Below are 21,547 nucleotides of genomic sequence, written 5' to 3'. Positions count from 1 at the left end.
GGGATTACAGGTGCGAGCCACCACGCCTGGCTACAATTTTTTATTATGAAAAATTTCAAATGTATAAAAGCAGAGAAAATAATATAAAGAACCCCCATGTGCCTATTATGTAGCTTCAAAAATTACCAATAGATGGCCAATTGTATTTTATCTACTACGCACCCAACCCTGAATTATTTTACAGCAAATCCCACGTGTCATATCATTTCATCCACAAATATATCTGTATATATCTCTAAAAGGTAAGGTCTCTTTTTATAAACACAAACACAATGCCATCTGTAACACCTAGACTCTTTTTTAAACATAGAGATTTAGAAAGAACAGTATAGTAAAACTACCACTTGATCCAGAATCCCATTACTGGCCATCTACCCAAAGGAAAAAAGACATTCTATAAAAAAGACATCTGCACTAGAATGTTTATAACAGTACAGTTGACAATTGCAAAGATGTGGAAACAACCCAAGTGCCCATCAATACATGAGTGGATTAACAAAATGTGGTATATGTATACCATGGAGTACTACTCAGCCACAAAACACAATGGTGATCTAGCACCTCTTGCATAATCCTGGATAGAGGATTCCAGGATTATAGAATGGGCTGGAGCCCATTCTACTAAGTGAAGTATCACAAGAATGGAAAAACAAGCACCACGTGTACTCACCATCAAATTGGAATTAACTGATCAACATTTAAGTGCACATATAGTAGTAGCATTCATCGGGTGTCAGGCAGGTGGTGGGGGGAGGAGGGGATGGGCATATTCACACTTAATGAGTGCAGTGCATGCTGTCTGGGGAACGGACATTACTTGTATCTCTGACTCGGGTGGGGCAAAGGCAATATATGTAACCCAAACATTTGTACTCCTGTAATATGCAGAAATTTAAAAAAAAGAACAGTATAATGGACTTCCATATGCCTTTTTCTCAGCTTTGATAATTATTGACTCAGGGTCAATTTTGTTTCATTTCAATTCACACCCATTGCCCACTCTAAATTATTCCAAAGCAACTCCTGGGCATTATGTAATTCTAATTTTAAAATTTGCAATATGTCCATATTCACCCAGAGAGATGCTAGGGCATTTCTAAAACTAAATTCCTTCACAAGAAAACATAAAATCACAGGAAAAGAGGTGCTTCCCTCTCCACCCTCATATTTCCATCCTTAGGCAGTTGCTTCCAAACTTAGCTGATCTTGTCAGAGTCACCTGGGTGCTTTTTTAAAAAATAGAGATGCCAGGAGATTCTCATTTGGAGATTCATGTCTAAATGATAAGGAATCTTTTCTTTAACAACATTACAGTGTCTTTATCATGCCTAAAAATTAACAATGATTTCTTAATCTGATCAAATGTCTAGTCATTATTCAAGTGTCCCACATTGTATCGCTATTTTTTAAACAGTTGATTGATCTGCACTGGAATGCAAAGTTCACATATTGCGTTTGGTTGATCTGTCTCTTAAGACTTCTTAAATTTATGGTTTTCTTCTCCCTTTTTAAAATTTATTTTACTTTTGCCATTTATTTGTTGAAGAAACTGAATCATTTACTCGATAAATGTCCCACATTCTGCATATATTTTAGTCTATGCATGTTGTCAGTTGACATTTTCTTCTCTCTGTATTTTCTGTAAATTTGTAGTAGTTAGACCAAGAGGCTTAATCAGATTCAATTTTTTTTTTTTGGCAAGATTCTTTCTGTTGTATACTGTATCAATCAGGAGGCAGATAATATCCGTTTTGTAAAACTATGAACCTTCTCACAGATTTTTTAAGTGACCATCTAATTTGTATTTTTCATAGGTTTAAGGAGTGTTAAAGGATGTAATTGCTGGTGTACTATAAATGTTGACGTAATAATTTTCCTATTACTCATTTAAATGTATCCAGTGTCATCTAAATACTACAGGCTCCTTATTGCCCTGCAGAGAACAGACAGACCAAGAAAGGAAGAGGGAGCAAGGAGGTTAAGCAGCCCCATGCTTTATCAAATTCACCAATCAGATAAGACACTGAAATCACAGGAACGAGGTCCCTTTCCTCTCCACCCTCATATTTGCATTGTTGGGCAGTTGTTCCCAAACTTAACAGGTCTCATCAGAGCCACCTGGAGGCTTTTTTTTTTTTTTTAATAGAGATGCCAGGAGATTCTCCTTTGGAGATTCATGAAGGGGCCTTGAAATCTATCAGGCCAACACCTCTTGTTAGGTCAGTACTCTCAGGAGTCTGGAGTGTCCTTACAATACCCAAAGCCGTACAGGTGCTCTCTTGGTCCAAAGACAATAGCTCTGAGTATGCACAAATAACTTTCTTTATCAAAAAACAAGGTAATGATGCTCATCTCCTAGACTTGTTTGAGGCTTAAATGAGATGGCACATTCATTCACTCAATAAATATTTATGGAGGGTCTGTGATGTGCAAGGCAGGGTCCTGGGCGCTGGGGTGGGCAGGGAAAGAAACAGATAAGGTTGTCTCTGGTGAGAGAGACGTGCCTCACACCAGCAGTAACAAGAACACAGGATGAAGGCCACAGAAGAACAGCACCAGAGTGGGTCCGGAGGGTATGGGAGCACGTTGGTCATCCCAACACCCCCTTGCTGGAGGCAACAAACTCACAAAGTCTAGATGGTGGGTCACTGATATGGGTTGAGTTGTGTCCTCCCAAAATTCAGATGTCAAAGTCCTAACCACCAGCATCTCAGAATGTGATCTTATTTGGAAATAGGGTCATGGCAGATATAATCAGTTAAGATGAGGTTGTGCTAGAGCAGAGTGGGCCCCAATCCAATGTGACTGGTGTCTGCATCAAAAGGGGAAATTTGGATCCAGGTGGCACAAGGAAACCACCATGTGAAGATGAAGGCAGAGATCAGGGAGATGCTTCCACAAGCCAAGGAACACCAGGATTGCCAGCGACCACAGGAGCCAGGGCAGAGGCATGGACACATCCCCTTTCTCAGATCCAAGAAAGAAACAACTCCTCTGACATCTTGATCTTCCTTGGACTTCTAGCCTCCGGAACTGTGAGACAATAAATTTATTTTGTTTAAGCCACCCCAGCTTGTGGTACATTGTCACAGCAGCTCTAGGAAACTAACACCGTCCCATATACAGACCTTCATTTGGTGAAAGGATGACCCACATTTATGGGCACTTACAGATAGGCCAGGCATTTTTGTAGGCACAGTACAGCTTCGTCTCACTTATGCTTCATAATGGCACAAGGAGGTCATTATGGTATGTTATGATCCCCATTCTACAGAGGATGAAACTGAGGCACAAAGGCTAAGCAACCTTGTGTCTAAGGTCACACAGGCAGTAAATTGGCAGGATTCAATCCCAACAAGTCTTTCGAGCCCAATCTCTAAACCTGCATGATCTCACTTTAACTTGGAACAATGCATGTTTGCCCAAAGGCACTTGGAACCAATGTCACTGGATATTTCTAGAATGATTTCTGACTGCCTTCAACTAGCACTATGCCATGTCAAGAGGCCTCCTGTCTTGCTTGGTTTCCTTTGATCCAGAAACCCAAAAGCCACTCCAGTTGGGTTTCCCTGAAAGAGCTGTGTTTGTCTCTGAGTCTGCAAATCCCCCACCCTATTTCTTCTCCACCAAATTGGAAGGGTGAAAGCAGTTGAGATGCACAGTTTTTATCAACAGCGACTTCAGGAATCACTTCTGCACACGTAAAGTGAGTCAGCTGGAAGACAAATTGCAGCCATCCCACCTTGAAGGAACATTGATGCCACTGAACAAAATGGGAATCCCAGGACTGCTATTGCCTGACTTAAGCCAGGACCCAAGAGTCCTGGCCAGTAGTCCTGGCTAGCGGCAGGGAGTTGGAGACAAATCAGCTTGGCTGTGAGGATGGTGTCCCAGGCATGTTTGGAAAGTGGTAATGAAAGGCAAGGATCTTTAGGCGTCTCTTCAAAGCATATGGAAGGTGCAGTGTGGTGACAAGGTCAAGGGTGCTAGAGGCAGACACACCTGCAATCATGAACATGAAGCATCTGACCTAAGAATGGAACATTCTAGAAGGCTAATAGATGCACCTTCTCGCCACCCTCTTCTCTTCCTGGCATTTTCTCTATGACAGTGATATTTAAAGTGTGTTCTGAGGGTCCTATGTCCTTTCAATTCAAGCAACATTTATCAAGTGCCTTCTTGAAGCAAAGGCACAGAGGTTGACACAGCAAATAAAGAACAACAGAGACATTGATCCCTCTTTCATGTTGCTTACTGGGGCCACAGAGGTTCCCATGGGAAGCCACAGGGGACTGTGCCACAGGGTGATTGCCCCAGTTTACCTGGGTCTGAGGAGGTTCCTGGGACATGGGCTTTGGGGGAAATTCCTGGGCAAACCAGGAAGAGCTGGTTGCCCTAGTTTCTACACCCCAGCTCCCCATGCCCCCATTTAAGAAATCCATGGGTCAGCTTAATTCTGCTATTATCTGTTACATACAGTATAGTGAATTTCCAAGGAAGATTTTGTCTGAAAAAATATTTTTGTTACCTAAAAAATAAAGTTTAAAAGATACGACACATTAACCTCCTTGCTCTATTCTACGGACTGTTTCTTTTGCAAACGTTTTGCTCATACCACGCACCAGACCTGATTCAATAGCTGGACAGAATACGCACAGAACTTCTTGCAGTCTACGAAATGGGGTTGTCCGTGCTTGCTTGGGACAGCCTATAGTGATTCAAACCTGAAAATGACTGCTGTCCTAACAACTCCAACCTGAGACATGTGTCTTAGGCTGGGAAGTTCCCTCCTCTTACCTATGTACTGGAATGAGTCATTAAACCTTATCTCTGAGAATACAGAAGCCATTGTCTACCTTTTAGGCCCTTTGTGCCCAAGTGAATTCAAGCATCTTGCTCTACAAGGGTGTTTCCATGTATCTCTGCTGTTCTGGGGATTTGGGCCAATGATCTTCATTAAAGGATGCTCTAATTCCTGCCAGACATCGATGCCCCCATCAGCAAAGATATAGAAGCTCTGAATAGCTTTGCCTGCTTGGAGACCTTCTCACCAAGGAAACAGGAGTCGGCATGGTACACCTGCAGCTCTGGGGACTCGGTTCACTGCAGAAGTCGGGTCAGCTTGCAGCAACCCTGAATCTTCCTGCTAGCTTTGTTTTCTGCCTTTGCCAGGAGCTCGGGATTCCTTCACAGCTGGTGAGGTTGCCTTGACGTTGGCAACCACCTGGGGATGCTGAGTGCCCTTTAGGGAAGAATTCAGCCAGGAAGATAATGGATGCTAATGTCAGAAGGGGAGCCCTGGGGGGAAGAGACAGGAGAGAATCACCTTGCAGGAGTGGAATGCTGTTCCTGTAATTTCCCAGTGGAATTCCCATCTGCCCTTGTCGGGGAATGAGATCAGACAAATGAGTTTATTTATTCTCCAGGGTGGCTAACAGAATGGAAGTGTTCACTGGATTGGGGAGCAAACCACAATTAGCATATTACCAGAACCTGGCATTTCCAAGCAAGATTTTTTTTTTTTTTTTTTTTTTTTACTTTCACAGAATATTAATTGGGCTGCAGCTTTTGCAGACAAAACAATTCCCTGAAGTCTAAATCTTCCCTTCTGGATTTGCAGACTCTATCAAGGCATTTTGTCAAGCCCCCAGATTTTAAATTATTTTTTGAGGCCAAACTCCCGCTTGTCCTGGCAGAAATGTGTTCTTAATTCTAAAAGGAAAAACTCGTTTTCTAGGTTTACTATTAAAGAGGACATATGACTTCCAGGAAGTGAAACAACTCCGCCCAGTTAAAAAATAGGCAAAGGATATGAATAGACATTTCTCTACAGAAAATATATTAATACAAAGGGCCAATAAATCCTTGAAAAGATGCTTAGCGTCATTAGCTATCAGGGAAATGCAAATCAAACCCACCATGAGATCCCACTTCATAACCATAGGGTTGGCTATTGTCAGAAAAAGTCAGGTAATAACAGTGTTGTTGAGGTTGTGAAGAAAGGGGAGCCCTCTTACATTGCTGGCGGGAATGTGAAACGGTGCAACTGCCTTGCGGAAAATCTGGCGGTTCCTCCAAAGGTTAAACATGGAGTTACCAGATGGCCCAGAATCTCCACTCCTGTACCCAAGAGAACTGAAAACATATGTCCACACGAAAACCTGTATAAAAATGTTTATAGCAGCATTATTCACAATAGCTAGCAAGTGGAAACAACCCAAAGTCCATCAACTGACAAATAGATAAATAAAATGTGGCCTATCTATATAATAAAATATTATTTGGCAATTAAAAGGAATGAGTACTGATACATGCTATAACATGGATGAACCTTGAAAACATTATGCCGAGTGAAAGAAGCCAATCACAAGACCACACATGGTATGATTCCATTTGTATAAAATGTCCAAAAGAGTCAAATCCATAGATAATGAAAATAGGTCAGAGACTGCCTAGGGGAGGGGTGGGAGGTGGGAGGAGTGGGGGAATGAAGAGGGACATAGGGAGTGGCATTTAATGGGTGAGGGGTTTCTTTTGGGGTGATGAGAATGTTCTAAAATTATAGATTGTGGTGATGGTTGCACAATTCTATAAATACATTAAACATACTGTATACTTTACACAGGTAAATTACATGGGCTTTGAATTCTATCTCAATAAATTTTATTTAATTTTATTAAGAAGGGCCATGAAACAGAAGGCAGTGATGCTGGAACTGGCTGCTGGGAACTGGGTACCAGTCAGCAAGGACAAGGGAGGGGAGAGACACCCCCCCCACCCTAGGCAGCAGGAGGAAGGGGTGCAAAGACCGCGTGGCAGGAGAGACTGTGACCGGCTCTGGGCTCTGAAGGGACGAGGAGCAGGGTGTGAGAAGTAGGTGGATAGCAAGGAGGGGTGAGATGCTGCCAGACTTGCAGGCTGGGGAAGGGCGTGCTGTCTTTATCCTCCCAGCAAGGAGAGGGCTGTTGTGGGAAATGACTATCAGATTTGCTCCGTGAAAAGATGGGCTTAGCTGCATTTGGGGAAAAGGAGAGAGAAGGGAAGGACCACTGGGAGACCATGGAGTGGTTCAGGTGACAGTGACAAATGTCATCCAGGAGCCTGGGATCGTCACAGGTGCCTTGAAAAATAAGTGCATTAGCAATTACCCTCTTCATGTGATGCATTGAGAAATTCCGTTCAGTGACTTCATGTGAGTTCATGCAGCAGAGCAGTAACAGAGATGGGTCTGTCTGTCTTACCCATGTAAATCTTCCTTCCACCCACCTCTCCAAAAAAGGGGTCTCCTCTCTGGGCTCTTGGCAGGTGCCAAGTTGGCATTTATTTTATCCCCTTCTCTCCAGAGCGCGTGGATTTTCTTTTCTCTTCCTGGGGTTGCTGAAAGTAGATGCAATGATAATATCACACACTCAAGCACTGCTCTGGAAACACGTCTCCACTCGTGTCCCAGCTCCGCCACTGGTTTCCTGTGACCTGAAGCTTAATCCTCTGTGGTGTGGGCTCCTAATCAGCAAAATGTTGATGAGAGTAGTCGCTAGTTCAGGGAATTGTTGAGAGAATTTAGAAAAATGATCCCCACAAAGAGCTTAGAACAGGGCCTGGTGTATGTTAAATACTCAGTAAGTGTTGTCTGTTATTATCATTTTCATAATTATTATCACTTTGAACAAAAAGCAGACATACCACAGTAGGACTCCTCTCATCCAGCCTCTGGTGGCTTCCCCATTTCATTGGTGCCTTTGTAAGCAAAACGCTTTTCTTACATCTCCTGTGCAGCAACCAATAGACCAATATCTGGTGCTGAGAATTGACCAAGACAGAGGCCCAGATGGCTGGTGCCAGTGTCCCTGACTCAGCAGACACAGCGTTTGTCCCCTATGTGCCAGTTGTATATTTCTGGTGGAAGTGGAAGGCTCTCTCTCAAAATGCCCACTAACCGCTTTGTCCACACCTCACTAAGCATGAGACCAGGCTGGCTTTGTGGACATGACCTGTCTGGCTGTACAGGGCCCTGTGCTTAGAAAGGCCTTGTGCTCCATTCAATGCTCTGCTCTCACTGTCTTGGAATTTGTACTGGTTCTCAAGACAGGGGCCTTGCATGTTGCTTTTGCACCAGGCTCTGCAAATGATATAGCAGGTCCTGCATTGTGGCCCCTCCAACAGCAGCAAGCAAAGGGCGTAGTGGTGTGGGAGATCATCCCCGGGGTTGGTTAGAGTTAGCAAGGAGAGCCTGACACGGGCTGTGGCCATGGGCATGTCTGTGGGCTTCTAAGCAATCCTGGTAGGCAGGTGGTAAAGACTAACGTAGCCACATCAAGAATTAAGAGGACTAAGGAACAACACCCTTGTTCTCACTTTTACACTGCTCCATGTGCTAGCTTCTCTTCAGTCTAAGAACAAGGATCATGCCTGTATCAGTTTGCTAGGGCTGCCACTAAGAAGTACCACACCTTGAGTGGCTTATACAACAGAAATAGATCATCTCACAGTTCTGGAGGCTGGAAGCCCAAAAGCAAGGTGTCAGCAGGGCTGGTTTCTTCTGAGGCCTCTATCCTTGGCCTGTAGATGGCTGTGTCTACACACTTCCTTTGTGAGTATCTGTGTCCTTATCTCCTCTTCTTTTAAGGACAGAAGTCATATGGGATTAAGACCCAAACTAGTGACCTCATTTTAGCTTAATGACCTCTTTAAAGACCCTGTCTCCAAATATAATTACATCCTGAGGCTCTAGGGGTCAGGACTTCAACGAGCGGCCATGAGAACATGGGAGGAAGGAGGGCAGGCTCTGCAAGCCCAGGTTTAGCTTTTCACATCTGTAGAATGGAGATGCTTCCTAGGACTGCCATAAGGATTAAATTAGATAATCCTTGTGCGGCAGTTAGCACAGTTGCACTCAAAAAGTAAAAGCTATTATTAAATCCTATCTGCAACTCTCACCTGGCACTGCTAGTCCTACTCATCAGTCTTGGAATTACATGTGAATAATCCCTCTAAAGCTATGCAGCTTCCAGGAAAAACTTTCAAGCCCACTTTGTAGACAGGCCTGGAGCCCCCAAGTTGACACTCCTGGATAGCCCATATCCTTGGTTTAACATAAGATTCACCTGATTATCTTAGTGAGGACCCTGGGACTATTACACTCATCACTTGAATTTTCTTTATACTAGTCTTAATTTTAAGTCTTTGAATTTGTGTGCCTATGGTTATTTTCATAATCTTGGCTGCACATATTTATGTAAACTGTGCTAATAAACTTTGTGTTGTGTGTAAGAAGAGGAAACGTTCCTCCTAAGAAGCTATATATGAATTGAGGGGAAATTTAATTTGATGAGAATGATTAGAATACAATGCAATTGTATACGTGTTAATATTTTTATTACTGCTTGCAAATCCTGCTGATAACTTCAAAAGTGAATGAGATTTCATGCTGTCCAGGTGAACCTATGCTAATAGGAGCTCTGGGAAGGGAGACAGATCCACTGATCCCAGGACCCCTTTAGAGACAACTGGTTCCATTACCTTGACACGGTTCTACAATACATGACAGACATTGCAGGCTTGTTCACCCAACATCTACAGCCAATCCTGACTCCCTTCCCACGTACCTTTTCTGACACTCATTTATTTTCCCATCCTCCCTTGTAGCTAAAGGTAGTCATGTGACCAATATCATGTGACCTGTCTTATAGTCATGAGACCAATGAGGCCTCAGCTGAAGTCTTCTGGGAGTGATCCCCCTAGAAACATTTTCATTTCTGGATAAAAAGAAACAGAAGCTTCTGGCATCACAGTCGCCCTCATATCACCCTTACCTGTTACCCTTGAATGCAGATATTGTGTCTGGGGCTGCAGCAGTCTTCTTGAGACCATAAGGCAACAGGATATAGTGTTAAAGACAACAGAGTGGAAAGACAGAAGAGATTGAATCCTTGATTAGTGGAGCCCACAGCAACAAACATTTGGCTCTGAACTCCTTGTCATGAGAGAACAATAGACTCTGATCTACTTAAGCCACCACTGGCAAGTTTTCTGATACGTGCAGTCTCATGCCTTCCTAATGGACATGCAGTTCCATGGACATCCTTGATGCCTTAAGGAGTGCTTTTGAGGAAAGTTTTTTAGAAATATAATCCAGAGAAACCCCTGGTTTAGGGTTTGTGTGGCTTCAAGGGGAATGACTAGGGCAGATAACTAAGTGGACCAAGCCTGAGCAGAACCAGTCCCACGTCCATGGCGAGAAAACAGCAAGAGAAAGCTGGGGCTGGGGGTGAAAGTGAGGGTGAAGTAGGACACAGAGATTAGGATGATGCAAAAATAGCACCTTTGTTCTAAGGGAATCCTGGCTGTGCTAAGTGAAGAACGGGGTGCATGATTTCTACCTGCGCACAGTGAGTCCTCGCTGAACATCATGATAGCTTCTTGGAAACTGTGACTTTAAGCAAAATGACTTACAATGAAATCATATTTTTTTCTCATCAACATTATAATGAAACATTGAATGAAATGACATTATTATATTTGAGGACCTGCTGGATATTGTTTCGCTTAAAGCTATAGTTTCCAAGAGCCCAGTGATGACGTTAAGTGAGGACCCACTGCTTGTTGTGTGTATAGTTTTGTCTGCTGACATTGCTCTGTGCTGTCATGTCACAGGAACAATAAAAATAAGCAATATGTGTGCTTCCCCCTGCAGCTCACACACTTCTTTTGTCTTCTGATCAGTCCAGCTGTCTTGCCCTCTAGCAGAGTTCAGGACAGAGGCGAATGAACAGAGAGAGATGCTGGGTGGTCCCTGCAGCAGGGGCCTCTGGAAATGTTGCCCAAGTGGCGGAGGCCTCCTCTGCTTAGGTCCCTTCTGGGGCTTCGGTTCGGTAATCCTGCAGGGTGGGAGGAGGAGGAATTGCGAGGTGGAGCGGTAGGCACAATCCTCCCGGGTGGCTGCGGCTGGCAGGGAGTGATCAATGTCAGGGGAGTAGCGGCAGGTGCAGAGGTGATGCGCAGCCTCCCTGCAGGTAGCTGACTTGCCTGAAGCCACCTGCGGGTGGGCCCTCCCTCACCCAGGGACGTGCAGCAGCGAGGCCCGGCTGGAGGACTCTGGGTGATAGATGGTCTCCCCACCTCCCGCCTTCTCCTTCCCTCTGTGTCTGTGCAGGGGATGGGGCATCATTCCTCACGTCAGCCTCAGGCTCCCACTGATGGATGAGCCGGAGAGGAGAGCTGCTTCCTCCTCTGAGCACCTGTTTCCTCTAACCTCCTGTAGCCGACACTGCAGCCTCAGCTTTTGCTCCTCTCGATGTGAAGATTCTTGGGGAGACTGGGGGCAGCTGAGCCAGGCCAGAGGAACACCACAGGGGTATGCAGTTCAACAGCATAGGACAGACTTAGCAGATGCTGGGGACCACTGAGCATGCTGGCAAGTGGGGGTTGCAGAGAAGAAGGCGGAATGAGGTCCAACTGCAACACAGGCTCCATGACACCTGGTTGTCTTTTTGAAGTCTCACATGATCCTTCCAGCTTTAGTCCCATTTTGCAAACAAGGAAACTAAGTCTTAGACTGATTATGTCATTTATCGGAGATCACACGGCTAGTAAGGGGAACAGCCAGAATTTGATCCCAAATTCCTCCAACCCCAAAGGGGACTGGGAGAATTAGATTAAATGTCCATGAAATTCCCCTTCAAATCTGACATTCTGTGCTCTAGGGCCACCGTGAAAGATGTGAATTACTAAAACATTACACGATGTGTGGATATCCGGCATCTTCCCTCAGTGTCAAGAACTACATCTTCAGTTTCTTCACTTTCTTCCTCTTCTTCTTTTTCTTGTTCTTCCTCCCCTTACTCGTCATTCTTCATCTTCCTGTAAGTAAATTCAGCATTTCAATCAATTAAGTTTGAATCCCTTCCTGGGACGGTTGGTTGGGGTCTTCCCATGTCTGCACAGGATCATGAACCATTTGGAAGATGTAGACATTGTCCCTTTCCCTTTTCTTTGTCAAGGTCACCCAAATCTCTGGTCTTGGTCCCTTCTTCTTCATGCCAGGCTCTTCTGTACCCCGTTCAACTTTCACAAGCATGTTTAGTGTGTCCAGAAAACATCACAGATGCACAGAGAAAGACAGTCCCGTGTTAAACCATTGACTAATCTTGGGGTCACCAAGCTCATAGCTCAAAATCCTCTCAGCCCCCAAATCAGCTAGTGTCAGCATGTCCCCCTTCTGTGGGGCTCCCCATCTTGCTCCTCCATACACAGCCTTGGTTTCCCCATGGTGATTAATAAGGCTTTGGGGAGGTTCTGAGGGGTTGAAGACAGCAAGCTTAGAGGTACTTTCCCAATCAGAGACTCTCTTCCAACAGACCAATAATATAACAAAAGAAGTTAGCCATGTTGCACACTCACTCTGTGCCAGATAGGGTTCTAAGTGTGTTGCATGAATTAACTTTCCTCATCTTCACCATAAACTGATGAGTGAGTACTATCTCCATCCCCACTTACAGGTGAGAAGACCAAAGTTCAGAGAGGTGAGATAACTTGGCATGGTCACACAGCAAGTAGGTGGCAGAGCTGGAAGAATCTAAGCAGTTTAAGCCCAGAGCCCATTTGCTTAACTGCTATGCAAATTTGCTTCACACCTGTATGTATGTATACATGTGGTTGGTGCATCTTCAAAGCAGGAGTTCCCACCCCAGTGGGCCCCCGTGCACTGTGGAGGTGTGTAGTTGACCTGCCTTTCCCACTCCCCACACGAAGGTCCTTGGGCTCAGGGTTCTCCATCCAGCTGGCTAAGATGCACCTGCAGACCCACCAAAATCACAAAAAATACTCATAGCTTCTGCCATGGTTAGTACCTGCCATGTGCCAAGCATGGTACCAGGCCCTGAAGGTAGTTATTTTGTTTAGGCTCACAGCATCCTGGCAAGCTGCTGTTCTGCAGTTTTACAGATGAGGCCACGGAGGATCAGAGAGGTTTCATGACTTAGCCAGTATGAGACAGCTGGTAAGGGAAGGACCTGAGATTCACAACAGTCCATCTGACTCCCTCTGAAAGGTGGGAGGGAATTCTTGCCACAGAAACTTCCCACCTTCTTGCTGTGTGTCCTTAAGCAAGTTATTTAACCTCTCTGAGCCTCAATTTCCTCATCTATCAAATGAGGATAATGATAACTCACAGGTGATTGAGGAGGTAGAGAAAATATTTATTAAGTGGCTTTCCCTTGCTCTTAGGACAGTCTTCCAAATCTGTCAACCTTTCTGCCTCATCTCAAGCCATGTTCTTCTCTGGGCTCAAGTCACACTGGTCTTCAGTAACTCTTACTCAGTTACCCAAGTGCCCAGTTGTCTTTCCTTCTCAAAGATCTTTGCACACCCTTTCTCTCCTTCCCACACACTGCCAGAAGCACAGACCCTCCCCACTCCTCCCTCCCATGCACACATACACATGGGGACACAGACACACACAGACACAAAGAGAGACAGAGGTGTGCACATGCAGAAAGACCCAGAGAAAGACAGATGCACGCGTGTAGACATACAAACTTGTGCATGTGCATGCTTGGGCACACACGTTACCTGGTTAATCCCTACACATTATTATTATTATTTATTTTTCAATTGTTTTTAGAGATAGGGTCTTGCTTTGTTGCCCAGGCTTGAATGCAGTGGCATGATCATAGCTCACTGCAGCCTCAAATTCCTGGGCTCATGTGAGCCTCTCACCTTAGCCTCCAAAGTTTCTGGGAATACAGGCACACACCACCATGCCTGGCTTGCTTATTTATTTATTTATTGTAGAGGTGGAGTCTCACTGTGTTTCCCAGACTGGTCTTGAACTCCTGGCCTCAAGTCATCCTCCCATCTTAGCCTCCCAAAGTGCTGGGATTACGAGCATGAGCCACTGCCCCCGGCCCCTACGCATTCCTTTTTTTTTTCATGTCTTAACTTTTCATTTGTCATTATTTTTTGTTTCAAAATATTAAGGGGGTACAAGTGCTTTTGTTACATGAGTGAATTGTATAATGCTGAAGTCAGGGCTTTCAGTGTGCCTGTCACCAGAATAGTTAGTTACACATTCTTGAGCTCTTAGCTCACTTTCTCAGAGACTCCTTCCTGAGGTCAGATTCCTTAGCTAAACATTTGCAGAGAACCACATTCCTTTTCTTCCCTGTGCTTATTTCAGTTTGCATTCGTGCAGTCCACGGCTGGATCACGGGGCACTGCCTGCCTAGCTCTAGTTTGACAGCCACTCCACAGGTAGGAAGCACGTCTACATCCGCTCACCACCGTGGATTGCCTGGTGTGAAATCCTGACCTCACTACTTCCTATCTGCATAACCCTGGGCAAGTTCAACTCTCTGTGCCTCACTTTCCCCATACGTAAAATGTAAAATAATAGTTTCTGTTAGAATTAAATAAGTTTATATAGTGACAGCACTCAAAATAGTGCCAAGCTTAGAGAAAATACCATGTGTCAGCTATAATTTTTTGATGAATGAATGAATGAATGTCTGGCATAGAGAACACACTCAATAAATGGTAGCTGCTACCACTCTTATGATTACTATCAGTGCATGTGGGTCGACTTTTCAGGCGAATGCTGCAGTGGCAGGGTCCTTCCCTTGCTGTTATGGATGTTGTGCCATATGTGTAGTTTGACTCCTTCTTGGTAGAGAGGCATAATTGTGCAGCGGATAAGAGATTAGGCTACTACATCAGCCTGTCTGATGTGTCTAAGCCGCACATCCATATTTCCTAGCCGTGTGGCAAGTGATTTAATCTCTGCTGGCCCCAGCACATTGCCATTGGCTTGTTCTGAGTCCTACATGGGTTAATGCCCACCCTGTGAACCAGCTCAGCTCTGGTGCCTTCATGCTGGACACTCAGAGACCGTGGCCCCCATTATTGTTAATGACCATGGACTGTGACCCTTTTTTAGCCACGCATTTCAGACTTACATGCTTTTGGAATGAAGTGGGGCTGAGGTTTTGCATTTCATTCTTAGAAGATGAGTTGCGTTATCATTATGTACAAACAACAGCACAATTCTGTGTGTGTGTGTGTGTGTGTGTGTGTGTGATGTCACGCTGTGTTGGAATTATCCAGAGACAAAAGCCCTGTGGCTGAGTCATATATCAATTAGCAATGTGTTCAGCTGCAAGGAACAGAAAACCTGGGCTTACGTAGAGGTGCTTACTTTTATCCCCCTAACAAGAAGTCAGAGGGTGGGCAGTTGTCCCCTGGGTTCAGTGGTTCATCCATGTCCAGGCCAGTGTCCCTGCAGTTCTCTGCATCTTCCCCCAGAGTATTGCTTTGTTAAAAGATAAGTGCTATGTTCTGGTGCCAGGCATCTTGTTTACAACAAGCCAGAAAAATGGCAAAAGGCAGGCATGAATGGCTCCATCCTCTCTCATCAGAAAAGCAAAAACCAATTTTTGCTGGTGTCTCAGTGGCCAGAACTATATCACTTGGCCACCCCTGGCTCTAAGTAAGACTTGGAGCACTCACCTTTTCATTTTCCAGCCTCTGCAGTAGAGACAGGCAGGGGAGAGGAGGGTTGAGAACAGTTTGGAAGAGCCAGTTGTGGTGCTGCTGCCCACCGCCCTGCCCCCCACAGGGTCCTTTCCATCTTCTCTGCCATGACTCTGGTGACAGATGCTGTTCTCTGCACCATCCACCCTAGCGGATGCACTTCTCAGTATACTCCTCCCCCACCCCCAACATTACTGCAATCCCATCTCCTCTCTTTCACTCTTACTCATTAGAAACCAAGAATAAGAATACCAGCCTTGAATTTGCTCAAATTTACATTAAAAATTTAGCCTTGTGAAAACTTGAGACTTTATTATGAGAACAAATTATTTGAGATTCCTTGATGGGTTGGGACATCGAGGTTGAGAATTGCTGCCCTGGCTAGAGAGTTGGAATGGCCAATGGATGGTAGGAACCAATGGGAAATTGGTAAAATTGGCTTTGTCTTAAAGGGGCCAATTGAAATGGGCTTCTCTGTAAATTGTCCAAAAATCAGCCCAAATGTCACAGCCCACATCACTCATGAAATCACCTGTGTTCCTTTTTGTCTTCTCCAAGCTGAAAACTCATTAGATCAGGCTGAAGACAGAAGATACTATTTGACTTATGTTTAACACAATGCAGTTCTTTTACTTTATGAGTTTAGCTTCATAAACTATATCTCCTCCCTCCCCCAACATGCGCACATTATTTTAATGTTCTTTTGATATATACCTCTATGTGTCCTCCATTTCTTTTATTTTTCATCTAATTACTCCATGTATTATTTTAGTTTGCAGACTAAAATTTTAGAAAAGAATAAAAGTGCACCTGGCACACGAAGCCAGTGATATCAACTCGCTGTTATTTCTCTGCATATATCTTGAAACCTTTGAAAGTGGAAGGGGAGTCACTTTCCCCTCGCTTTATTACACTTGCTTTATTACACTTGAACGATGGTTCTCAGCCATGGTAGGAGGTATACTGCATGCAATTTGTTACTAATAATAGAGTATGAAAATGATTTGCTCTTTTTCTTTTTAACAAACTGGAGAAAATTCAAAAATGTCCCTACACTAACTCCAGTCTGGGTTACTGGCACTCCTTTACGGGGAGTTCAGAGGGGGTGGTCTGGCCAGTGAGCAGGACATTGAGCCCCAGCAAACACATCTTACCTGTGCCATTAGGAGATGGCAGCTATTGTTGATAGAGCGTGAATAGTGGGGGTGGTTACAAAGTATCCATCCATCTGTTCCACAGCTGTTTCTTGGGCTACTATTGTGTACCAAGTGATGTCCTCAGTTCTAGGATACAGCAGGGAAAATGCAAACATGATTCCTGCTCTCATGGAGTTTATAACCTGATGGGGGAAACACATAGGCAATGAAACAAATAAAGAAAATAGTTAGACTGTGATAAAGTGCTGCATTTAATCAGTCTGCTGGAATAATGCTGTGTAACAAATCACTCCAAAAGCCCAGAATATTGCAAGAGCAGGAGATAATTCCTCGCTCAGGATTGGTGGGACAGCCGAGGCTCTGCTGGGCATAGCTGGGCTTAGCCTTGGGCTGCGGGTCGCGCTCAAGCTGTACCACGTGTCTCTCACCTTCCCTGGCCCTGTGGCACCTGGAAAGCATTCTCGTGGCAAATAGTAGGAGTTCGGGGGGCAACCCCAGCTACCTGAACACGTTTAAAGCTTTTCTCAGATCACATTTGCTAAAGTCCCTTAGCCAAAACAAGTCACATGGCCAAGCCCGAAGTCAGCAGGACAACACTGGCCAAACAACCACAGTATCTATCACAAGCATTAAGGCAGTAACAGTGAGGGTGGGGGAGGCTGGTGACATGGTTAGGAAAGGCTTTTTTTTTTTTTTGGCAGAGAGTGGGAAGGGGGATACTGGAGCTTGGAAGAAAGCAGCCCTGAGAGGGGTGGAATGGCGTACTCAGCAGAGACCCATGAACGCAAAGGTGTTGCTGTGGAAGGGAAGTCTGGGGCCATCCTGGAAATAGCAGGTGTGCTTGGAGTGTGGTGAGGGAGGCAGACAGTGGGGTGCAAGAGAGGTGGGGAAGTGGGACAGGATCATGTAGGGCCTTCCAGCCCCTAGGATTTGGGGCTTTATTCCAAGTTCAGTGGGCAGCTACTGGAGGATCTTTAGGCAGTGGAGTGACATGATCTGATCTGTATTTCCAAAAGGTTCTTCTAGCTGGCCTGAGCAAAACAGATCAGTCAGGTACAAAAAAATAGAAACAGAGAGACAGGTTAGGAAGCCTACTGCACATGAGAGACAATGGCCTTGACTGAGACGGGGGTCGCATGGATGGAGAAGAGCAGACAGGTTGGTTTTATATGTGGGAGGTTCAGTGACCAGATCTGGCGACACATTTTTCTGAGAACCTAAGAGGGATTTCTCCCCCACAAATTTGTTTGGCAGATCATAAAACTCTGAGTGCATCCTGGAGTGTGTCCCACCTGTGAGCACCATCTGTCTTGGGAACCAGGGAGACCGGGTGGGGTAAAGTCCTTGTGTAACCAGGATGTGGAGGTATATACCCTGCTACAGATCCTACCCCGAATTCTGTGAGCTTGTGGCTCTCAGAGTCTTGGGAAAGAAACCACATTTATGCCAGTGTCAGACTTCAGGCTCAGCCTTGGGAAAGGTCGGTAAAATTCACATGTTGAGACGGTGAAGACTGAACCAGGACAACCCATGGGAACCTCTGAGACGGAGACCCCAGCCTCACAGCCCAGTGAACCCAATAGATTGCACACCCAGACCAAGGCGTTCTCAGGGCTGGGCTTATCAGTCCCAGGAGGTGGACAGCAGCCCAGAGCACACTCCTCAGAATCCACACGTATGATTGTATATGCTGTACCTGATGACAGTGGCACCCACGAGCCAGACTCAGTGGAGGAGGGTTTGATCCTGAGTGTCCCCTGGCCCAAGGGCTCTGTACAGCTGCGTCCATCTCTCTTCTTCAAACCTGCTGACTCCCTGCTCCAAAATCCAAAAGACCCATCAGCTTGGGAAAAAACATCTACAGGTTTTCATGACTGGATTGATTTTGGCCACCATCTAAGCCAGGCCACTGGGGTAGAGTGGATGTCCCCCTTCAGAATGCACCCCAGCCTGATCCTGCAGGCATCTGCCTGCCCTGGTGATTCATGTCAGGCTCTGAGCACCGGCTTTACTCTTTGACAAGGCGGCTCTGCCTGTCGGGAAACTTGGCGTGATGCTTCACAGGCCTGTCAGCAGATGAGGCAAGACATATGCCAGCCGCAGGAAGCATGCCTTAAACACAGAAACCTCTTCAGATCATGATTGCCCCGGCCTGTTCTATATAGAAGACACTTGGCAAGCGTTCATGGGAGCCATGTCCCAGCCGGGGGGATTAGTCAAGTATGAGGCAGTCCTTTCTTTCCTGGCTGGTCCCTTTTCACCTTTTGGGTCTCAGCCCAGTTGTCACCTCCTCCAAGAGATCTTCCTTGATCAGCCTACCAAAGTCAGGACCCCTCCATCACTTCCTTCCCGTCACACCACCTTGTTTCCCCTTCATACCACATATGATAATCTTACTTATCTGTATGCTTCTTTTGTGTCTGCCTCTCCCAGTTACGATGGAGACCTCCCTCTTCACTATCCTGCGACCTAGCGCAGGACCTGGCACTTAGACACCAATGGGTGCACAGAAAAATGAATGAAAAAAAAAAATGGAGCTGCACAGGGAAAAGCAAGGACTGTTTTTTATTGATAATATCTTTCTCTATTTCAGAACTGACAGGCTCCTCAGAAACCTTTCTAACTAAATGCGGTGGTTGTAATGAATGACAAGTTTGGGAGCTGAAGTCCCTTGAGTCATAGCAAAGAGTTGGAGGGAGCAGACAGGTCTATAATAAAGTTGTCACTTGTTCTCAGATCAATGCAAACCAGCATGTGGAAGCAGGTGTAGCATCTTCCATCGAGCACCAAAGGGCGGGAGAACGTGGGCGGAGGTGACCAGGCAAGGAGGGATCTCCAGTGGAGGCTTATGAATGTTTCATTGGGAGACAATAAATATGAAATCCCAAAGATGACTCAAGATGTATGTTGATTAACAGAGAAATAAGTGTATCCTGCCCAGAGGCTGAATAGATGAAATTGTTAACATTGAGGAAACCATAAGAATGAAGGTTAGACTCCTGGGTCTAACGAGAATGTCTCAGTTGATCATTCCTATCGGACTCCATGGAATTACATGCCAAATGGTATGTGCAAGTGTCCAAATACAATTATCTGGAGGTAGGAATCAGAGGTTTTATCATACTCCCAAAAGAGTCTATGAAAGACTGCTACTCACAGGTACCCTTATGGGGAAGGTCATATAGATCATAAGTCTGTAGAAACTGAAGGTGAAAATGTATCTTACTTCTGGATCACCAACGGTCACCTCTCCCCTCGCCTCGCCTTGCTCATGGTGAGCAGCCTGAGCTGGAAGGGGGGTGATTTGACAGGGCTTGGCGTTGGCTTTGGACTGGTTGGGGTTGCATGGGTGGTGGCTGCAGTGAGGTGGGGAAGGGTAGCACGTGACTCTAGTTCATGGCATTTTTGTTTATGTCTTCACCTGTATGTCTTAGCTTTTCACATCCCTTGGTTTAGCTCTTCAAAGTCCATTTCACTCCAGGTTACAGGCTCAAGGTTCTTAGGACTCTACTCCCGCTTGGTGTTTTTAATGATCAAACAAAGAAGCCAAAAGGAAATAGATATGAGTGTTGGACAAAGTGTGGTCCATGGACTAACCTTGTCGGAATCACTTGGATTCCGTATTGTTATTAATAGAAAAGTAGATCTGTGAGCCCAAGGCCAGACCCACAAAATCAGAATCTGTAAGGGCATGGTACAGGAATTGACACTTTTTAAGAGGCTCTCTGGGTCATCATTCTAATGCACACAAAATCTGAACCTTGATCCAAGTAGGAGCTCTCAAATGTTTTCCAGGTTGACCCCAGAATGGATGAAACCTGTCTTTGCTTATGTTCTTTTTTCCGTCCTATTTATGCCTAGGCAAACTCTGTCCACCCTTCAAGCTCACCTCATCTCCCGTGGCATATAAAATGCATTTTTCAAATGTCTCAGCTCTCATTAACTTTTTTTTTCTTGTGAATGCAGCAACCACCAGTCTTGCCTTATTTTCTTTTCTATTTATGTGACTCTGGTCTCCTCAATTCAATTGTAAACAATAAAATCCTCAAAGGGTGCTTTGCAGTCTCTCCAATGCCTCATTTATCTTGAGGGGCAAGAATGTTCCATTAACAACCTTCTTCCAGAGTATACCTGACTCTCAAAATGTTCTTAGCTGGTAACAAATAGAAATCAAATAGCCCTTATCTTACCAACTTCAAGTGTTGATGGTGGAGATACCTTGTCATTTGGAAATCACAGCTTCCTCCTACTATTTCTTTTGGTTTTCGAAGGCTGCACTTCTTATTGGTATTCTCTTTTGGGGGTGGTAGAAAACAGGTGCAGAAGAATTTGAGTTACATTTTTCTGTGCAGAGCTCCTGTAAGGAGCTGGCTTGCCACAGAGGTTTGCAAAGAGCTTAAAGAGTTTCACCCACCAATGGTCAATTTTCATCCAATACCTCAACAGGACACTGTTGTTTGAGGTGTAAAGACTTCGAGGAAAGGGTTTTAAGCTCAGCATTTCCCTGAGACCTGGTCCGGATCTTGAGAAAAGGACTGACCGTGGCTTGGGCCAGCACATGCAGAGGATGGCTGTGGGCTGTCCAGCCTTGATTTCTATCCTGCGAGGCCTGGAGACTTTCAATGAGCTTCACTGAACCTCTGGAATTTTGGAAGCTTACTAAAATTGCATTTCATTCTGAGACAGTTTTTTCCATTCCTCAACCTCATGTCAAATGTTGCTATTTTTCCTTCAGAGGTCCTCCATAAAGCAATGGGTGATGAATTCATCGCAGTGTAGTTCTGGTGATCCGGCGGGCTTCTGAAACCAGTAGGCTTTCATGCCTTCCCAAGGGTACATCTGAGTGTCATATAACCATTCAGTGT

Source organism: Lemur catta, chromosome 3 (genome assembly GCF_020740605.2).
Source record: "Lemur catta isolate mLemCat1 chromosome 3, mLemCat1.pri, whole genome shotgun sequence".
NCBI lineage: Eukaryota > Metazoa > Chordata > Mammalia > Primates > Lemuridae > Lemur > Lemur catta.
This window is presented reverse-complemented; position numbering follows the sequence as displayed.